Raw genomic sequence first — 8,825 nt, 5'->3', positions numbered from 1 at the left:
ATATATAATTTGCAAGGACTGGCGTAGATATACAAGGTGTCAAACATTTTCCAGACTTAGATTGTAATAAAAATGAACATTGTAATTTTAATGATACAAAATTTTAGATTCTCCTCCGTCTCTTCAAGGTAAAAATAATTTGCAAAGACGCCAATGACTAAATTTCCACCGAGGCGAGAATATGGAATGCAAGTACCAACCAACTATAGTCGAGCATTTCCCTCTCATTAATGAGTTGGTTTTTGCATTCTGACCCGATTCAAACTCTCGGAAACTTAGTGGAAACTTATAGCGTTTTTCACTGGCAGAACTGGTGCACACTCAGTGCACATTAAAGCTGCTGTACACTAAACTGCTAAATCTAATCTGAATAAAAGTAAGATATCTCAATTAATAAAATACCCAATGTATATATTTTATCAAATAGCACAATAAAATGTATTGAGGATTTAATTCGTTTATATATTTTTATTAAACGTTACATCTTTATGTTAATTTGTGTATAACGACTTTAAAGTGCACTGAGTGCGCACCATGGTATACGCAAAACTGCAGCTTCGCCAATGAAAAACGCTATTAGAGGCCGAAATGGGCGAGATCTACAATTGAAGTCATAGCGGTAGTAGGATCTTAAGTCGTAGAAAATTGATCAATCATAGTCGATTATTCTTCTCATATTCGATTGTGATTGATTAATTTTCCATGATTTAAGACTCTACGACCGCTACGAATTCTATTGTAGACCTCGCATAATTCTTAACGACAGTCGTTGATGTCGTTGCGCAGATATTATGTAGTCAAAAAGCTGCACGATGACATCAACGACTGTCATTAAGAGTTATGGGCCTTCTACAATAAGCCATTAGTCACAAATCAGAAGTCAGAAGTTAAAAATTAACGACTGTAATTAGTCAATTTTTAGCTTCTGACTTTTGATTTATGACTAATGGCTTATTGTAGAAGGTCTATTACAGAATTGGCCCCTTAATCAGAAATTTAAGCATGGTTTCTGTCATACTTTAAATATTTCTTAAAATTCTTTTTCTTGTAAGTAACATCTACACAGAGAAACGGATTCGATGTACTGTTTTGAAACTGACTCTCTTTGGTGATCTTTTGTAACAGAGAGTTTAGTGAAAAAACTCATAGTACTGTTAGTTTCGAACGGATTCACATTTAAAAAAAGAGTCAGTTGCGAAGATGATGAGTTCACAGATAACTTGCACAAATTTTTCGTGAGAAAACCGTCGTCGTACTATATCTACAACGTTGTTGAAATTTCATATGGAGTCTGCCAGATTCGATTTTTACAAATTTCAACGTTATTTGGACAGCTATCAAATTCGTCCTCAGGGGGTTTTGAAACTCCGGTCTTAGAAATACAGTTTTTGGCAGCCAAATAACACGCCATCGTCTCGCACCCTCCGTATTCAGCTTTACCCCTTTATAACACCTTTTTGTTCTCATACAAAAATGAAATTCAAAGGGCAACATTTGGAGACGGTACAGAAGATCGAGCTAGGTCAAATGGCAAGCAGTGCTTGAAGGGCTACAGAAAAATAAGACTTCCAGAGAGCGTGTGAAGCATAACTGAAGCGCTGAGGTTATTGTATCAAATCATAAGGGGACTACTTCGAAGGGGATGGAGACTTGGAGACCAATTGTAAATAGGGTAAGTCTAAAATTTTTTATAGGCCCGGAAACTTTGATACCTTATGTAGCGAATTGTTTCCTTAATAGAGAAAAAACGAGATGAGGGATGTTGAACAGATATAAAAGCATGTTTATGTTTTCGAACCAAAGATATAATAATATACCTTTAAATTAATATACTGATTAATTACACAGGCCTACAAAAAAAATATTTTTTTTTTTACCTAGAAATGGCAGTATGTAATCCCGAAGGTTTTTGGCATGCTAAAACCAAATCCGTAGTCAAAATTACTCTATGTTAGGTTTCCGAGATATTCCAATCCGAAAGTACCAATCCAAAAAGGCCTATTTCGGGCATTTTTAGATTAAAGTATCTCGTAAACCTGATGTGATGCAGCAATTTTGGCTACGAATTCGAATTCGGTATAAAAAAATCTACGAAAATCATCTATGATTATAAATGGGTCAACACAATAACATGAAAAAAAATTAGATATATTGCAATATGTCCACCGGCTTTAAGGCGTCTTCAGATATGGTCAATGTAATACGCCAACTTTACACATACTTTGATAAACTTATTTTGATTTAAAAATGCCTTAAATAGGCCTTTTGGCACTTTTGGATTAGAATATCTCAGAAACCAGACGTGATGAAGCAATTTTGGCTACGGATTTGATTTTGGCATGTCAAGAACCTTCGGGATTATATACTGCCGTTTCTAGGTAAAAATTCATGTCGGCCTGTGTTATAAAAAAAATATGATGTGAATTTCACAGTAATATCGGGCGAAAACATTTTATAAATAAGAAACTTCGATAAACTTATCTTACTACAACACTATAAAATGCTGCCCTCTATAGTTGGTATCAATATAAGAAACTTTCACCAGTATAGTAGAAGAAACAGAAAATTAGATACTTTTACATATTACAAATAATTATTCTTTGATGCACAATTATTAATGTTTATAAATGTTTATTGGCTTTATAGTATGTTTATCAAACTTGTCTTTAAAAAATTTGTTTAGAATAAATAGTACAAAAATAAAGAATTAAATGAATTAAAAAAATGTACAGAGATAGTTATTTAATTGTTAATATTTATTTTTGCTGCAATTCATTTTTTTAAATCTGCTCTATCTCTACTAAGTTTTGACTCTATAAGAGGAAAAAAGAAACACTTATATATTAATTAGAATTAATATGTGTTGTGTAAAATCTTTTCTGCTGCGAAATTACACATGCGGTAGCATTTCTTTCGAACATGTCTGCTGATATTGCAAGAAAAACTATTTTGGCTTTTGTTTAAACTAAAACTGAAATAAAACTCTTCAATTTTCTTTGTAAAATACGGAATGCTAAAGACGCGAGCTATAGCAATCAAATTTTTTTATTATGTTTTTATTAATATGATTTTATATATGTGATAATTATATTAATAATATCGTGCAATAAAAAATAATTTTTTTTACACACGAAAAAATCGATATGTCAGTATAATATATGTAAAAGTATAACATAACAGAGTCGAAATCTAACATAAAAATACGTTCCATCACTTGCATTTTTTATGCACATGTGAAATTACTTTGCCCGCGGTAGATGAAATTTTTCGATTATCTAAAAATCATGCGTTTTCTTGTAAAACTGGTCGCTGAATCCGAAAATGATAAAATTAAAACCATTGAAAAAGAGCAAAATAATAAAAAAATGCATTTGTAGTAAAAAATCATTTAATTTTCCAATTTTTTTAACATGCTCTATGTCGATTAAATAATTGATAATTTATGTATTAAACTGTGTGAGTTGATGACTCATGTGTTATGATCATTCTCTTTGCGAAATAAAATATATTGCATAATGATTAAAAAATACAAAAATATTATTATAAAAAAAAGATTAATACAAAATGCAACGTTGAACAAAGCAAAAATATATATTTTTATCAAATATTTTTTAAATACAACTAACATTTAATAAAATTAAGTAAACATAATTGATGCGTGACTTTGTATAAAAGCGGATTAATAATCAAAAGGTCTCGACCTTCATTTCATATACTACGATTTATTTACATCAAGCTTTTCGGCTTTAAAAACGATTACTTTCATTTGAGAAGTAACTTTCATTTGACACAGTAAGTTTATGTAATATAAAATTTATCTTATTTTTAGGAACAAATTTAGGAATGAATACAGTAAGTGCAAAAACTATTTGTATACGGAAAATATGTTTTTATATATAGAAAACCTTATTTTTAAAGAGTAAGCATTAACCAGCGAGGAATTATCGAATTGATATCGAATCGATATCGATACGATGATATTGACCAATTCGACATATAATTGACGGTTATTTGTTGCTAGGTAATTAGCAATTTATTCATAAATAATAAAATAAACTATATATTTCTCAGAATTATATACGTATACCAAAAAGATGTGTAATAATTAAATAAAGTATATTATCTTAAAAATAATAAATAAAAATGGTATTATTTGGATGTAAAAAGTATTCGTACAGTCGAAAAATTTAGTTTTTAAAAGATCAAGAACATATGTGAAATTTATTTGTTTATATTAGAATAGAATGTATTTATATTGTATAAAATTGCGTTAATTAATTTATTTTCTATAAATATATAAGGCTTTTTTTATAAAAATTTTTCCGAATACTTTTTGCACTCAATGTATATACAAATCGAAATGGCATAATAATGAGATTACCAAAAAAAGAAGCCAGCCTCGTAATTAGGACGTGTATAATGACCCTACATTTCGGAGAACCATTATTATGATGCATGGCAACTTGATCTTTCAAAGTTTTATAAAGTTCTTGCAAATTTCGTTTCTTTCTGACTTCCTTTTCCGACATCGAAATGTCGTGCATCCTCTCGCTGTACCATCAATTGGACGCAATATTGTAATCGCCAATATCTCTTCGCTGGTGGCTTTAAATGACACCGCTTCTTTTTCGAAATCCATCGATTGTTCGGCTGGATTAAATATTGTTCAAATTAAATAGACATTTCATATAATAGACATTTATTAATAATTATATAATTAATAAACATTTTATAGTTAAATTAGTGATATATATATATATATATATATCGATGTTTTGTATTAAAACAGAACATAAATAAGATTTGTTAGGACAGTCGTTACAAAATATTGCAATCGTGCAATTTCTTGCTTCGTTTATGTCTAGCATGTTAATAATTTTTCTATAATTTTCATATAAAGCATGAAATTAAAGATTACAGATAAGTATTTGATATTGCGAAACTGATCGCAGAACCATATAAGTTACCGGTAATCAATGGTATTAATATTACATACGTCATAATAATATATATTCATGCATGATATTTAAAAGTATCTTATGATTATATATGTTTTTATAGCCAAAATATCTCGCGATCTAAATGGAAAGTTTAGCGTGAATCATGCGGCACGGAACATGTTAAAAAGTAATTAAGTATCACATCTTTTTCACTAATTCATAAAGAAAATCATAGGAAGGCCAAAAAAGGAAGAAATTTGAATCATTTTTTTTTATTAAAAATGCATCTTTTTTACAATTTTGTTCTTCTCTAATGGTTTTAATTTTATCATTTTCGGATTTAACAACTAATTTTACATATAAATATATTATTTCAGCTTGCATCGCAGTCCAAAGTGATTTCTTCTAATCTTCAAATATACATAAAATATACATAAATAACTTGATCTCACAGTACAAATTTCTATACTAGACTTTATTTCTAGATACTTTCACAGACATATCGATTTTTTCGTGTGTGAAGAATTATTTTTATTACACGGTGTTATTAATATAATTATTACATGTGTTTGCGAAAATCGGCGTGATAAGAAAGAGGAAAAATTCGTCGCCATTCGTCGCGCTTTCGGATATTCTGTATTTCACAGAAAATCAATGGATTTCTACTTCGGTTTTTACGATATCATTTCAATTTCTATGTACAATTTAAACAAAAGCCAGTAGTTTTTCCTGCAATATCACGCCGGACGTGTTCGTTCCTGTGGTCGCATATACATATGTATAATTGGTAAACATATCCTGGCTTCTTTATTGTGGGAACCATCGTCGTCACGCACCGTGTCGGCACACACTTAAAATGTAACGTTTCATAGGCACAGCGTGTGTTTAATGAAACAACTCGTTCCTTTCTCGAGAACTACGTTACGTTAATGCCATACACGAATCTTTGCACTTCTGCAAAAAGTTGATTGATATTGAAATAAAATCAGCTGTTTAACATGAAACTGTTACAGAAATCGCATTTACATCGCAATAATAATAATAAGCAATTACATTATAAATAACAATGATGTAAAAATTCGCAGTTATGAATAAATATAATAATTGAGAAAAATATCATTTTGAAGCTAATACGAAATTAAATTGTTTCGAAAATAAAATTCGATTATTGCAGCAAAATTAAAATGTCAATCGAAACTATAGTATTACAGACCACTCCATTCAATGTTGAATTTTAATCGCGGATCGTTCGACGAATTTAAAATCGATTTCCTTCTAGTCATAGTATCGACGATACCTCCGGATTCAGCTTGAATCTCGAAAGATTCGAAATTGGGACATCCCATCTCATTTGCTACGGTTCCGACGCGATATCGTGACTTTCTCTAAAGCGATTATCGTGACTGCAGAAATTGTCTGTGCAGCCACGTGATGACCGCGTGATGTAGGTGCGAAATAACGTGCGCCTTTGAAAAATTCTTCTCCTTCCTTCCTTCTCTCGACAGGCCGGTCACGAGCAACTGGCACTAACAACAATTACAAATGCCCAGCTCGTAGTTTCGTGAGAGCACGAGGGGAATACAGAGAGAGAGAGTCGTACAACGGCTAGACGACATTCGCATTCGCGCGTCGCGATTGCGGGACTAGCTTACCTCTTTATGGATCCCGGGTGTTTGCCCGGGTCCTCATACCAGAACACTCGGCCCATTGTAAAGGGCCCCAACGGCTGTAAATTCCATGGTCGACAATACCTATATAGATCCTTCCTATTCGAGAACGTGGGAGAGGAATGATGTCGGGGACGTACACTGCTTTATTCGATACGAAAGAATCGGCGCTCAAATATAATTATCTCAATGTACAAATTACTGTCGAAACGCATTGTTGCTGAAGATATTAACGTTTATTATCGCAAACTCGAATCTTTTTTTTTCCCCGCCCGGCCGCGTCTTTGTTACTCCGATAAGTCGATGCGTCTGCGAGACGTCCCAGGACACGTCGGGTGTAACAGTATTCGGGGTCTCGGTGCTTTATTTTCGCTGAAGCGTAGAAGAACGCATAAAGGGAAGATCGCTGGAGTTGATATGGCGAGGAGCTTAACTCCGGTAACCTAGCTTTATGATGTCGGATAAAACTCATACAGCTAGATAACCAAAGAGAATGTCCGCGCCAAGATCCTCTTGAACGCAACGGCGAGATCTCCTTCGAAATCGATGACTTGACCTTTCGATAAGACAGCCAGAGTAAGGTTGATCGTTATACTTTCAGACTTTAAGTATTGTGCTAAATTCCTTTACATTCCTACAAAAAATGCTCCAAACATTAATTTTGGAATAATAAAAATATTATATTGTAGAAAGAATATTAGTATTATAATAAAAATTGTGTAATATATTAAAATATTTAATATAAAATATTAAAATAAAATACAATTTATAATATATAAATATGTAATATTAAAATCTAAATATTATAATTCGTAATATTTTCATAATATAAATAGAATAGAGAGAATAGAATCTTTATTACCTTCAGTATTACAAGCCAAGAAGGGGGAGACTTTGTTCACATTTTTTTATCTCATTCATTTTATCTCACACACATCCATTCATCCTTTACGCTGGCCATTTTTAAAATCTAATGTACCATGTGCATACAATATTTTCTCATTATTCCCGTCCATAGTACAAGTATTGCGGTAAAATGGTTTCTCCTGCTTCACTAAGAAGCCTTCACAGATCGTTCCTTTCTCCGATAATTTTTGGATAATATTACAGGATAAAAATATCAATATAAATCGTGTACAAGACGCAAGCCGGGTCTCCGCGAGTTTCTCCTTTCGCGTCGTAATCCCTCCGCTTTCCTCCCATTACGAGTCCGTTCCGTGATCGTGATCGTCGTACGCACGCGGCCGTCGTATTTGCCACCTGAAACAGATACAGAGAGAGAGAGAGAGAGAAATCGTAAATCGCTTTACAACAATCGTCCCTTTGTTGTGCGTAATCAGATTGATCGATGCTCGCACGGTGGGGGAGCTGAAAAGTGAAACAGCAGTTGACATTTCAGAGTGAAAGTCGCGTAACTCGGGCTCGCGCGGATACATATATAATGTCCCGATGACTAAACACATACACCTGAAAACTCTTGTAAAAGGCACTCGTGCTGAGAGAACCAGCCTTTTCTCGACGCGAGACTTCTCTGATAATAAGGAAAAAAAGAAAGAAGAGAACGTTATGTGCGATGAAAGCGACTCGTTGAAGCTCAACTCCGATATCCGTCCGATGGAAACGTATCACAACGCGATTCGCGCAACAGCTACAATTACTTCAATCTCGATCTTTTTTTTAAACAATTCTGAAACTATTCAATTAAACAGTATTTAACGCGTTATTCATTTAATCAATGAATGATTATCATTTATCGTGCCGCATTACGTGTTCCGTTAGGTCATAATCGCTCACTCGACCACACTCGACACGTCACTGAAAACCTCGCGGATTTCAATTTTATAAGAATCACGGTCTCCTCATTGGCAATTAATTCCCAGAACGACATGAGTAAGACTCGCGTGTATTTTTCCGCGTAGTTTTATATGGACATCGTCGTAGTATTTCTACCCGAGGATCAACAATCAAGGATATCCAATCGTAACGTCGATTCGATCCGCATTCGTTCTCCCGAAGATTATCATTTAAACGTACGATTTGCGAGCACGTGTGCGGAATGCAATTACAAATAGCGGGCGCGATATTACGCGTGCGCGTAACGTTCGTGAACTACCGCGATATATCGGCGCTTTATTCTCTCCGGCACGGAGATATTATCCGCGTACTCTTTTCCGTTACGCGCGCTGCCGATATTAAAGGCACGTATACATTTTTCATT

The sequence above is a fragment of the Trachymyrmex cornetzi genome, unplaced genomic scaffold (assembly GCF_001594075.2).
Source record: "Trachymyrmex cornetzi isolate Tcor2-1 unplaced genomic scaffold, Tcor1.1 scaffold92, whole genome shotgun sequence".
NCBI lineage: Eukaryota > Metazoa > Arthropoda > Insecta > Hymenoptera > Formicidae > Trachymyrmex > Trachymyrmex cornetzi.
Note: the sequence above shows the minus strand (reverse complement) of the source record.